The 14,283-nt window shown below is 38.8% G+C and overlaps 1 pseudogene; it reads right to left on the bottom strand.

Annotated features, from left to right (window-relative positions):
• Positions 1 to 6,287: 6,287 nt before the first annotated feature.
• The window catches only part of LOC117617283, an 11,000-nt pseudogene continuing 3,004 nt past the window's right edge, over positions 6,288 to 14,283 (bottom strand).

Here is a 14,283-nt window from a genome sequence, read left to right as displayed (position 1 = left end):
CCTCATCATTTTGCACATTAAAAAATGATATTAAAATAACAATATTGTAGATAGATTACCTCAGAGAGTCAGAGTCAGAGTCATTTTATTTAATTGGCGTTATCTCAATGTCTTGATATATCTCTCAGAAATTTTTAGTGCGAATTACATGCATACGTATGCTTCATTATAAACAACTCAAAATGCAAGACGGCGATGAAAGCATGCGTTTAAAAAAAGTGTACGTGGTAGTTTAAATGTAAGGATCATGGCATTATTTGACCTATTGTTTAAACCAAAACCATTGGCGTCCGATCGAGATGTGCAAAAGCATTTGTTAGTATATGCTGCAGGTTATTTGAATCCAAAATTATTTCTCAAGTTGTAATTGTCATTGCTTAACTACTCTAATTATATTTTCATAAACAATTATTGGGTGGTTATAACCAATAAATCTGCACTACCAACAGAAGTTTACCTAAATTATGTCATTTCTAAAGTGGGAGAGTAGGTGCTAGCTCGCTGTCTCTGCCAATTTTGTTATTTCCTGCTTCTTTGCCAAAAAGAAATGAGGAATGTAATAATGGGTTGGTGAGCTAACGATAGCTTTAGAACCAGAAAATCTTGAATTCACCAGAAATTTGAGAGAAATCTCATGATTTATTGATAATTATACTCGGAATAACAACCTTAATCTTTTAGTTAAAGTTCGTTTAAATACCACCTCAACCCCTAGTACTACCAGGAATACAAAATTCCAAAATTATTCTTAATACTAAAAATGCTGATTTAACCTACCAAACAACATTATTCGACCTGCAACAGTTAAATTTTGATGTTACGCTAATCAAACTGCTCCTCGATCATTTCGACTATATGTATATGTTCTACATCAGAAAATTTACAGACGCAAGAGTGATATACTGATTTGTTCAACAATAGCATAAGCTACTAATTAATTATCTGCTCCAATTTGGAGTACCATACGCATAGCAGTAAATATAGGAAAGGTGCTTACTCACATTCTAATTGAGATCAATGGATTGAATACTCACATTCTAATAATTTTCCCTTTTTATGAATTTGATATTGATAAAATGCGTACTTTTTGTCTCATTCAACAACAATCACCCAAGCTAAATCATCATTATTGTTAGGACTCGCCAAACTAATTATTCACATAAGAATATAACAAACAAATATAGAGATTATGTTAATCCAATGGGGTTGTTGAGTGGTTAAGATCATATGGATAAGAAGTTCAACAACCAGGGTTTTAAATCAAACGAAAGTACCAGTGGAGAAGATGCATGATTTTTATTTGGAGCTCTTCACAATTCCATTTCTTAGAGTAGTTAAGGAGGTCAGGTTGGATCGTGGAGCTGCTCCACCTGACGTACCATGCCATTGACAAAAAGCAAAAAACCCATACATGCCCATTATGGCCATGACTTCAACTTCTCATATGTTTTCCTCTTGAGAGATATATGATAGTTCCTTTCTTGGAAGTTGGAAATGAAGTATCACATGAATATTGACTTTGAATGGCAGTTGCAGTTTGAGCACCCTAGATTCCTAGGGTACCCCCTTCCCCCACCAGGGCTATTGGGGACCATGTCTTTCAGCCACATATATACTGTCCAAACTTACCATTTGAAGAACTTTACAGGTGATGAGGCCAAGCTCATCGTACCCAGTAAACTGTGCAGTAGGTTTTACTTTAGAAAACCTTCCAATCTAGTATTTTTACGTCCCGTCCCGATGTGAGACAATTGTATTTGATCTACATTTTCTAGCACTCAAATGTAGAACGAACTCCACCTCATCAAAATATATATATTTTTGAATCCTAGAGATATAGTAGTATTTTTTGTTCCAATATTGAAAGAGTCCTCCTAAGTTTGAATTCCTTTTTCCCAAAAAAAAAAAAAAAAAAAAAATCATAACCAGTTTATTTTAATTTTTAAGATAATTTCGACTTCGTTTTAAAATATTATGTTTCCCTCTTTTCGGTAATTTTTTTAGAAGTTAAAAAAGAAAATAGAGTAGAGACATGGCTCGTGTAGGATAAGGCGAAAAAACATGCAGTGGGTCAATTGTTTGGCACTTTTTCCATACAAATAACACAGCTTGTGAACTGACCATGTTATCCAACCCAATGTTGAGCTATTTATCCAATATTACACTTTTTTTGAAGGGTACATTTGGCAAAAGCAAAGGGGTGCCAGTGCCAGAGAATTAAATGGGCCATATGAAAATAATAATTGATTGGAAGTGTATGAAGAATGATTTGAGGATGAGGATAAGATAGAGAGTGCTAACAGAGATTTCTTTGAATTGAGAAGGGGAAGCAATACAAAGGATAATCTACCCATGTTTCTTACATGTGGGCGTTGTCCCCTCTCCATGTGTATTTATTTCATGTCCTCTTGTAGTGCCTATAATTTCTCAACCCATTTTGTTTGGCTCTTGGACACTTTTTCCTTTACACCATAAATCTGTCCCTCAATGTTGTAGCAACTTTCAATTATTTCGTGTACTACTTGTGGTTCTGACTTCTTAACCCATACCACCACCAAAACAAACTTATCTTTTTTCAAGATGCACAAAGGTAGCGGGTGGCATTTATCTCATAAAACGTAATTTGAAAAGAAAAAATGTTGAGACTCAAAAAATTCAGGGTTGGGCTCAAATAAATTTCCGACTCAGTGCGACATCTTGTTATGAAGAGACCCGGTTCAGAGCACACGAAATTTGTCATGCACGCTTGCACGAGCCACGATCCACGTGTCATCCCAAATAAATATGCAATTCGTCACACTAAGAATTGAAATGAGCCTATAAAAGGCATTGGCTCTACAAGCCCATGCTAATTATCCCGTCAAGCATCATATCCCTTTTCAAATACGATAAAATTCAGGCACGCCAATCGACATGCAATGCTAAGCGAAAAATCATTATTTTTACACCTAGCCATGCTACAATCTTAAGTGGGCCTAAGCCACGCAAATGCTCGGGGCTTGTTGAGTGGGTTGTGGTATAGATGGTAACGAGTATTCATGAGGCTCATTGATGAGCTGAGAAATGGAAGTTTTGGGCTGCTTGGGAGCCCCAAAACTCGAGCCCATTTCTTGAGCCCAAATATGTAGGTAAGCAATAAAAGAGAGCAAAAGGGAGCCCACTACTTTAGAAAATTGACCCATCACATTAATAAAAATAGTCCATCACTTTGTGAAGCTAGCCCATTCCCTAGTAGACAAACCCATTTCCTTAGGAATGCCCAAATGACCAAGAAAAATATCTGAAAGTCTCTAGCACATGGCTGGAGACAAAACCACTACAAAAAGCCAAGGAATGACTCACATATGCAGGCTGCTGAGAGGCTCTAGCACGTGACCAAAGGCAAACCTTAAGACAAACCATTCAAAAGACCAAAGGGTATTAGCGTGCGCAGGTTGCTAGGAGAAAAGGCATCCTTCAGACCAACACTGTTATCTATTTCCTTCCCTTACCAGCGCTTGCCATGAAATAGGGGAGGAAAGAATGAGAAGTGATAACCAGAGATGGGAGGTTACCACTGGAACGACTATGGGAAGACTTTTGAGCTCCCAAAAATTTAATCTCTGTGTGTTTGGACAGAGGGGGATTTCACAAATTAGGATGAATCAAAGGAAGGGAAGAGATATGAAAGGGAAGACTTAGCAAAATTGGAGAGAACCCATTAAGGTTTCTTGGGAAGAAGGAGCTTACAACGACTATAAAAGGGGGATATCCTCTACCCATTATCTCAACACACATCCAGAGAGAGCAAGCATTACCTATCATCCTTGGAACCCTTCAATTTCGAGCCATATTCCTTCATCTCTTCCCATCTTCTCTTCTGGCAAGCCATTTTAGAGCCTGACGAAGCTTTCGTCAAGCTGCCAAAAAATTACCCAAAGCACCCATTCTTCCACCCTAATCTCTCCCTCTCTCTCTCTCTCTCTCTCTCTCTCTCTCCTCAACAAATTCTCAAGAAATCTTTTGCTTTAAACCTCTGTTTCTCGTAGAAAATCTAGTCTCTCTCTCTCTCTCTCTCTCTCTCTCTCTCTCTCTCTCTCTCTCATGCTAAACTCATGAATGCTTAGCTTTCATGCCACAAGCTTCTCAAGCCAAGCTAAGCATTTATCTATAAGCAACTGTTGGTTTCATTGGTGAAGAAGATCAAGGTGTTTCCTAAGGCTCAACTACCCTTTCGAAGCACTCTTGGGGTCTGATTCTTGAACTCAGACACAAGGAGAATTTTCACCCATTTGCTCTTTACAGCAACCCAGGCCCATTTGTAGCTGCCGTAACGAAAAAGCCCCCACAAAAAGAAAAAGGTAAAACAAATAAATAAATAAACCCAGTAGTTTTTAAGTGGAGTAATCTTGTGCAAGAATGATATGCATAAATCGAGAAATGCTCCATTCAAAAATACAGGTCATTATACACATACGAGAATTGTAAGATAAGGCCCACAACATCCTATAGGGGCAATTACAAAACTAAAACCATGCCCTTTGCAACTTGGCCCCAATGGCGGTCGAGGCCGGAGTTGGGGAATAGTGTTGTGTTAGGGTTCAGGGTTCTAGCTAGGTAGATTATCATGCCTTTATTACCTTAGCGAAAGGATTATTCTATATCACGCAAGGGCACCCAATTACTCACAATATATACATGTATATATCCATACCAGCATTAAGGTTACAGTTTAAGTTGGTTAAGTAAAGTAGCACATAAAAGTATAGGGGATGGGTAAGGCCCTATCCTTCTTGCTTTGCTGCATCATAATTTTGAAGTTTTGTGAAGATGCTCATAAAAAGAAAGCAGGACAGCTACCATGCCATTCGCAGTTGAAGATTTCAAACAAAACATAACTTCCTCTCTTTGTGTAATAATTTACAGTGGCCCAGTATCGAGTTTGACATTAGTAATGGGCCTCATATCACATGAGTATGGTTTTAAATAGGTATAGGCCCAACTGGTTTCCTGTTCCAATAAGGAGAGAGGAGAATGAGAAAGTCATTAGGTTTTTTTAAGTGTTGCGTAAAGTCAATTACAGTTTGACTAATGAACTCAAGTCCTTCTGTTGTTGTCATGAAATTATGAGGCCTAGTCATCATGGATTAGCACCTTGTACACTAGTAATTATATGATTTATCGTCATATTATTGCTGAGGAAGTTTGTTTTCGTTGCAGATCAATACCGGAAACTTCTGTCCACGAGTTTTTTTAATGTGGCGTCTGTCGAAAAGTCTGGGAGGGATTAGGTTTTCCTACGCAATTCCTTCACCTCAGACTTCCAGATACATTGAGTTGGGTGTCTGCGGCGTGGGATATTCTTTCTGTGGGACAGTTATCCCTTTTTGCTATTACGGCTGGGTGCCTGTGCAAAGAACTACGATGAGGAACTTAAAGTAGAGTTAGCATTACGTCATAGCAGGCCTTCTTTGCCAGGTCCTTGTGTTCGGTGGCTACCTCCGCAGGGGGGTTCCTTTAAGTTAAACGTGGATGGTGCAATAGATTTGCAATTATGGTCACATAGGAGTTGGGTTTATTCTTGTTCGCGATTCTTCTGCAGCTTTGGTTGGTGCCGTGGCCATGAAGGCTCCTGGTATGGTTTACGTCCTCGCTGCAGAGTTATATGCAATCAAAATGGGGATTTCCTTTGCGTTCGATGCTTATCTGGTACCTTTAGTTACCAAAAAAAGCCAAAATATCATAAAATGTGTACAATGGACAATTAGAATAGTCAATCTACAACTCAAACGTGTCAATCAAGACTAAGATATGAAGAGCAAAATCTTAATTAAGAAATTTGCGGTCTGAATAAAATCACATGGTAAGGGAAAAAAAAAAAACGAAAACTACAAAAACAGAGGCCTAGCCTAGCAGTCGTAACTTATGACTCATAAACATTATTGTTGCCCAACACAACACGAATTTATTGCCAGCTCTAGTTATAAGCATTATTGTTGCCTACGTAAACGGCACAATCATTATCATCAAAACCCTACCTTATCGTTTCAGATCGCGTTTAATGCAATAGATTAGATATTCATAACAAGAACCACGCATATGTATATATCTACATGTGGAAATTGAAAGAAATTTTGGCAATGGGAATTAATATTGAATCGAACAGAGTTGTTCGATTAAACAAAATTTATTTAAATCAATAAGGAAGTCCATGGTCCGATTATTTAATTAATACAACCAAAAAGTCCATGGTCCGACGGTGGATTAATTCTAGCTAGAAGCTTACAAGTCATGCATATATCCATCAATCATTTGAGGAGGAACATCTTGAACCAATAGGCAGAGTACTTGAGAGTTCCTTTAAATTTGTTTTTGTAATCGGCATAAGCGAGTCCAAATCGAACAGTGTAGCCTGAGTTCCATTCATACACATCCGCAAATGCCCATGCAAAGTATCCCTTCACTTTAACGCCCTCTCTACACATATATATTAAATTAGAAATTAATTATTTGATTTCATGAAAATTATATATATGTATATATATGTATATATATATATATATATATATATATATCCTTGTACTCACTTGATGGCTTCTGAAAGATATGAAAGATCGATGGAGATAATGGTATCTTATCCTTGTACTATCCTTGAGGACAGTCTTAATAGGCAGGGAGCTATTATTTGGATCACCAACACCTTCAACGTGCAAAGTTTAATATATGATTTCATTAAATTTACAACAACGAAAAAATGATCATACTAATTTATAGCATTGATTACAAAATTAGTTGTAGGTCTTACGTACCGTTTTCAGTAATGTAAATCTCCGGATCGTTGTACTTTTCCTTTATATGTAGCATAAGCTCTCGAATTCCCTTTGGGTAGATGTGTAGCCAGCTCAAAGCAGTCTGCAAATTAAACCAATATCAACTGCCAGTAACTATATATATACACACACACATATAGATTAACTTTCCATTCTCACATGGGCTAATTCTGAAGTAACATTTTATGTTCAGGGTTCTATAATCACTACAAGGAAACCTATTTCTGTCGACGATATCAGTTGCGACGAATGGAGATGATCAAATGAGAGAGAGAGAGAGAGAGAGAGAGAGAGAGAGAGAGAGAGAGAGAGAGAGAGTGAGTACCGGTGTACCCAAAGGAACCCCATTTTTGTCCGCTGTTGCAAAAGAGTAAATTACAACATTAGCAGAGGACACATGAATACTATATAACAATGATGTTGAGTTGAGAATACATACTAGAGAGAGAGATATCCATGTCTCCATAGAAACTTTGGTTAACAGTAGAAGTGGCAGCGGAGAGTGAGGGAGGATCTGCATAACTAGCTGTGTAATAATTGACACCAAGGAAATCTATAGATCCTTTTAGCAGTTTTAATTCTGCTGCGCTGAATTTAGGCAAACGATCTCCCACTGAAGATCTCATGCTTTGGGGATACTCACCGAATGTAACAGGATGAGTAAACCTATAATACAAATTCAACTTCAAATTAAAACTACTCATTATTCTAGATAACTATTTTTTTTTAATTAATTGCTCACCATCCTAATATAAAATCAAGAGCCTTAGAGGCTGCCCTCTTGCTTGCAGCCGTTCCCGACTTTGGTAAATACCAGAATGTCACAACGGAAATCCCAATTTGTCCTTTCTGAAAGGCCTGCATGCATGAACTCAAATGTAAAATCATATTTTGTTATCACTGAATTTAGAACTATAATTACTATTATTACTACTTTGAATAATTATGTATTTGCTTGTATAGTATAGATGAATCATTCTTTACATGTAGTTAACGAGTCAAGTATTTTATAGATTTAGACTTAGCTAAGTTGACTAGAACATATGCTTAATAGACTAAAAAAGGAGTGAAAATAATTGTTATGTTGTAAAGTCAACAATGTGGATCCCAAAATGGCAAGCCCCACTACCCAATTGATTGAAGAATATTAATGATGCTTGTCTACCAATTATTCGAGTGAAGCCAAATGCTTGTGAAGTGAACAGCCAATGTCTTTGGCCTATAAATAGATACCTCCATCAGTAGAAGAGGGTGCTCAGAGAAGAGGAAAAGAAGGAAGAAAGAAGGTGAGTGAGTGGAGAGGAAAGAGAGCAGAGAGAAATTCTCCAAGAGAGAAAATTCAGTGAGCCACACATATTGTAAACACTAAAGTTGTAGCCCTATTATTTTATATAGTGGAAAAGTTACTGCTGCTGCTCTCCGAGGACGTAGGCATAGCCGAACCTCGTTAAATGTTGTGTCTCATTTACTTTACATGCAGCTCAATATTTTAGCACATATTCCGTTCATTTTACAACACGTTATCAGCATGAATTCTCTTTCAAAAAATACCAACTGAATTCTTGGATGAATTCCATCTGCTTCAATACCTTTCTTTCTCAAATTTCCAGCAATCAACCTCTCGACTATAGCAGAGAGTATAGCCCTCTCTAAAACATGTCTACAAACATAGAGGAAGAAGAAAAGGCCACAAACTGATCAAGCAAAGGCATTCTGCGCAGCACTCAGACATGGAGGAATTGGATGAGAAACCCTCCTACGCCTTGGAACAGTTCATAACTGTGGGCAGAACTTTCGGTTCACTGTTGACCAAAACCGGTTTGAAGCTGAGTCTATGGAGAAGTCATAATAGCTAGAGTCCAACTCAGTGGGTGTTACCTGGGCTACAAGATTGCTGTATTCAAGCAGGTTTCTAGAACATAGTTTTTGTCAAAGATCTGTAAGTCAGATCAGGCAAGTGGAAGCAGTGGGTTTGAGGAAAAGAGATAAGTCCTCTGCTTTTCTTTATCCTATTTTATCTTTAATATTATATAATTATATTGATCATAAAAAGCAAGTAAAGGTGTACAGGAGGAACTTGTGCAGGTTCATGTTCATCCATTTTATTTACGAAATTATGGAGCAGACAAACGTGAAGGCAGACTAACACTATGGTTTGTCTCAACTTTTCTAGTTACATATATTAATGTAATAATATTATATTGTTTCCTATTTCCTCTAGTTTTGACTGGAATTCTACCGAAAAAAAAGGAGGCAATTCCAGTTGACAGCATATATATTATTTGAGCGTGGTGTTGCTAAGAACCCATAAATAATTGTCGGTTTCACCCTCTTATATTTTTAGTGGTGGCTTTATCCCCATATTTATTTTATTTACTGTATGGTGTAGATTTATTACCCATACAACAGTATCTATTTAAAAGGGTGGCGCGAGTTTATCATCTATGCCTATACTTTTATTTAAATGTATGGAGCAGAATTAATGCACATACAAGCACGTTTACTTTATCGCACATTTACTTTTACTTAAAGTATGATGTGGAATTAACCCTCATACTTTATGAATTTACTTTACCACACATTTAATTTTATTTAAGGTATGGTGCGGGATTAACGTCCATACAACAAGCAATTTAATTTATGAATTTATTTTACCGCACATTTACATTTATTTAAAGTATGGTGCGGGTTTATCGTCCATACCAGTAATTTATTTACAAGCAATTTATTTTATGGATTAATTGTGTGGTATGATGAGTTTTTATAGTATGCAAATCAGGACCAGAAGTTCCTTGATCCTCATCATACAATTACATCAGGACCTGAAGATCCTTGATGATGATAATGATATGAGAGCTGGCAGTCTCTCCGGTACTATATTTGTAAACAAGAGATCGGACTTGAAGATCCTTGATCCTTGACATGTAAATAAGGACCTAGAGTTCCTTGATGATGTAACAGTACCGTATTGGTTAAAAGTGCCGTACACATGAATAATAACTGTACTGGCAAATGTACTATACACATGAATAGATATGTATTCATGACTTGATGAATAGTACCGTATACATGAATAGTGACGTATGCATAAATATTAACCATTTTGGGTAAACCGTCACTATATACAAAAGGGAACCTGAAGTTCCTTAAACTCATGGATGAGCAATTAAATGAGATGCCAGAAGTTCCTCAAAATATGGACAATTATGTAAGGACTTGAAGTCCCAAAATATGTACAGAAAATTGTAAAAATGTCCATACCATGAGAATATGTGATTTTGGCCCGAAGTTCAAAATCTAAGGGGATTGAATGTCCATACCATGAGAATATGTGACTTTGGCCTGAAGTTCAAAATCTAACAGTGTTGAGAACCTAAAGTTCCAACAATTAAATGGACAACCCTTGAGGTATTATTGCAGATTGTGGTACGCCACATATTTCTTTGGCATAAGAAGATGATGAATTTAATAAAGTTCGATTTTGTTATAATCGACACCTCAAGGAAGAAATATATTTTGTGAATTCCGGTTGTTAAGAATACACCGCGAAATGGATAATATCAATATAAACCTCAAATGATGAATTGAGGCTCCCCACATATTTTATTATATCTGGGCCGGAAGCCCATGGATCCAAATATATGAGAGATCCTGAACTTGAAGTTGTGGGTATATAGTAGTTAATGCTCTTCACTACTATATTGCGATATTAGCGTGGCTTTTACTCAATCCATATTTCATGTCCATTTGAAAAGGGCAAATAAATTCTGAGTTTGTGTTTAGCCCAGGCCAAAAGTTCCGGGCTACCATGCGTTGAAATATGAAATTTGGGAGAGTCGATGTGGTTATTTGAACCTATAAGGCACAAGGTTCCAAACCGTCATTTTGAAAAGACGTAAAAACCACAGGTGTGCAAGTTTAAGAATGTGCGCAATTATTATAACAGGAAATGAGCATATAACAGATAGATTTTTTCCACCTGCAATGAAGGTGCAGCCCCTGTAAAATCTATAAAATTACATTATGTTCTGGAAGCCTCTGAAGGAAGAGGACGGCGCCGCTTAAGCTTAGCCATGAGCCTCTCGTGGTCTCCCAAAATTCTTTCATTTGAGACCTGCAGCATGTCTAGCCTTCTCAGTGTATCAACGGAGTACGAACTCACCAGTTTCAACAAGGCATTATTCTCTCCTTTAAGTTTCTCAACCTCCTGTTGAGACTCATGAAGCATTCTTTGAATAGACGAATTTTCAGTTGTTAGCTTCTGAACCTCGTTTGCTCTAGCACGCAAACGATCAGCCATGTTAGAAACAAAAGCAGCACTCTGAATGCCAGAAGCCATTGAGTCATCAATAGCCTCTTCCTCAGACCTCCCTGTTAACAGTATTTCATCCATTGGAGTAATGAAATTTCTAGGTACTATTGTAATAACCCAAAACAAAATATCTAAAAATAAAAATAAAATATCTAAAAAGTAAGGATAATATCTTCTAGCAAAAAGACAATCTTGCCCTCGCATTATTTAATAGGGGGAAAATTGACTTTTTGATCGAGAACGAATTTGGCAATTCCGCTTGCGCTGTTGCGTAGATCACGGCGAAACGAGTTCGTAGACACGGAGTAGACCCGAAACGGAGCTGTAACGAATAAGATATGGTCTAAATACCGCGAAGGGCAAAACGATAATTTGGGAAAAAGCCAGATTTTTTATCTCTTCTCTCTCCTCTCCCCCGTCAGTTTCCTCTCTCTCTCCTCTCTCCCTCTTCCGTCGCACCCAGCCGTGCCACGCTTCAACTTCTAGGCGACGGCCCGGCCACCACAGGCCGAGCTGATCTCTGCCTTGGGCACCGTCGGCTCTGCCTCCCTCTCGCCGTCACGACCTGACCATCCTCCACCCTTGGGCCGCCTGGAGCTGATCGGAAAACCATGATTTCCGACGGATGTTCACCCGAGTTTACCCGATCTTCCAGCTCGATTTTCTCCTTCGTTTCTTCACCAAATCAATCGAGTAAGGTATGGTTTCTCAGCTATTTTTCGTATTCTAGCTGATGGATGTATGGGTTTTGATCAATTTTAGCTCTAAAGCGATCAATTTTCGACTTGAATTCTGGCCGAAACTTCGGCCGCCGAGATCTACTGTTTCTGGTCACTTTTTGGGGTATGTCCAAGAACAAAAGTGACTCCAAATGGGGTGTTTTACCTAGGGTAGGAGTTTGGAGTCTCGGTTCCACGATTTTTTCGGCACACCCGAATCGCTTTGGACACCCGATCTGCCCCGCGCGTGTGGCAGCGCGTGGGTCAGGGTGGTGGCATGGTTCTGGCCAGTTTTGAGGTCCTCGTGTCGTCACGAGTACGTGGGATTTCGCGGATCTCAATTCGGAGTCCGTTTGAGCCCCAAACGGATTTTTCATATCGCGCGATCCGTGGGTGCAGTGTCGTGTGATCGTTGGATTGCGCTGAATTTTGGATAGGTCGGTCTACGTGACTTCAGGATCGCGTAGGATTTGACGGATTGCGAATCGGAGGCCCGGATACTCCGGAATCGCGAACCCTGGGGCTAGGGTTAGGGTTTTAAGCGATAACGCGATTTTAGCCAATCCGACCGTCCGATTCGGACCAATTTCGCAGAACTTGGTTCCCGCCCTATGAGAAACTTTTCGGGAAGCTCAGCTTGGCCATCGGAGACCGTGGACCCACGGGGTCCCGGATCGGCCTATCGAGCAACTCATGGCTTATCGAGGTTCTCTCTTGAGGCCGGCCTAACTGTTTAAAAAGCTGAGGCGGGCATAGGAATAACTTGATTAAGTGTTTGTATTTCTAGGAGCCGGGGGCAGGGTGTTTAGTTAAATTTCATTTTATTCAGCAGTTTATTAATTTAATCTTTCGGGGTAATCAGGCACCAGGAGCTCGGCAGAAGTGTAAAGGAGACCTTCGAGGGGTCGAAGTAGCTTGGACCATCTGTGAGTGGACCTTCTTTCATAAATCAGATTTCATGAATGAATTGATGTGCTTTTATATGAATTGATGTGCTTTTATATAAAAATAGATTTTATAAATGATTTTATATAAATGAGTTTTATAAATGAGTTTATTTGAGTAAGTTTCTTCATTCAGTCTTTGAGTAAGTTTTAATACGATTTTGAATATGATCAGTACAGTAATAATTCTATAAGTCGGTGCTTCTTATTTATCAGTTACAGAAACAGAGTTTGAGTTTTGAATCAGTTAAGACCGCAGCACGACTTGAGTTTTACAGTTATTATTCAGATATTTCTTTTTAAAAGGACATTATTTTAAAACCACCTCGCACCCGTTTTTCTTTATGGTGATTACCCAGAGTCGGACCGATGTCTACGGACATCCAGTCTGATTATAGTTCAGTCAGGGCACTTGACTTGCCTCACGAGTTTCGGGGACGCTCGGACCGTGAGTGCCAGGATTTGCGGCTCGGCAGATTTGGTGTCCCGAGACCTGCCAGGATTGCGGCTCGGCTGACTTTATGTCCCCGAGACCTGCCAGGATTGCGGATCAGGCTGACTACGGTCCCCTGCATCCTACCAGAGCGACTCGAGTTGACTTGGTGTCATCGAGGAATCTGCCGGCGGGACAGGCTGATCATAGTCCCCTGATTTCTCCAGTTTGCGGCTCGGGTAAGTCTGTGTGACGCCCGAGCCCTGCCAGGGAATTGACGGAAATGACAGGGGTACATACCGGTGGTATTTTCAAAGGATTCTGAGTTTCTTTATTAAATGTTGATTTTCAGCTATAATAAATCAGTTTTTCTGATTTTTCGGACATAGATCCCTTTATATTTATTCAGTTATGAAAGGTCTGAGTACAGAGTTTTTATACGCGTTTGATTTCAGTACTTTATGAAAGCTTTGAATTCAGTGGTTTTTGTATGAAACTTTCAAGCTTGAATATGACTGATATAGAATGCCTTGAATTGACTATGCGTGATGTAGAAAGTAAGTATTCAGTTTTATTTAGTTAAATTTCTTTTTACAATGGGGGATTTTATGTTATGAGAATTATTTTTTGAAGAACATTATTTTTGGTCCACTCACATTTTCAACTTGTTTTTTCGCCCCCAGGCCGTAGAAGTACGCGGGATCCATCACCGGGCCAATTATAGTTTCCGCGCCAAGGTAAAGTTTTGCAGAAAATCCTTGCAACCTTGAAAACCCTAGAAAATGCTCTGATATCATGTTGAACATAAGGAACTGAGGTTGGAATCTGTTTGTTGACTTAGTCTGGCTGTTGGTAGGGTTTCTAAGATTGTTTGACAGGTGAAAATTTTGGGATAAGTCAAAAATACAGGGGAGACTCTGCCGAATTTTCGGCAGAAGTCTAAGGCAATTTTAAGAAAAAGTTGAAGTAAGAAGGGTAAAAAGGACAATTGTGCCCGACATTCGCCAGGTGTCGGACATGCACAGGACTTGGCTCGAATTTCAAAGTGGAAATTGGGTTGGGTCCT

The sequence above is a fragment of the Prunus dulcis genome, chromosome 2 (genome assembly GCF_902201215.1).
Source record: "Prunus dulcis chromosome 2, ALMONDv2, whole genome shotgun sequence".
NCBI classification, from domain to species: domain Eukaryota; kingdom Viridiplantae; phylum Streptophyta; class Magnoliopsida; order Rosales; family Rosaceae; genus Prunus; species Prunus dulcis.
The sequence above is the reverse complement of the archived record's forward strand: the minus strand, read 5'-3'. Positions and strand labels throughout refer to the sequence as shown.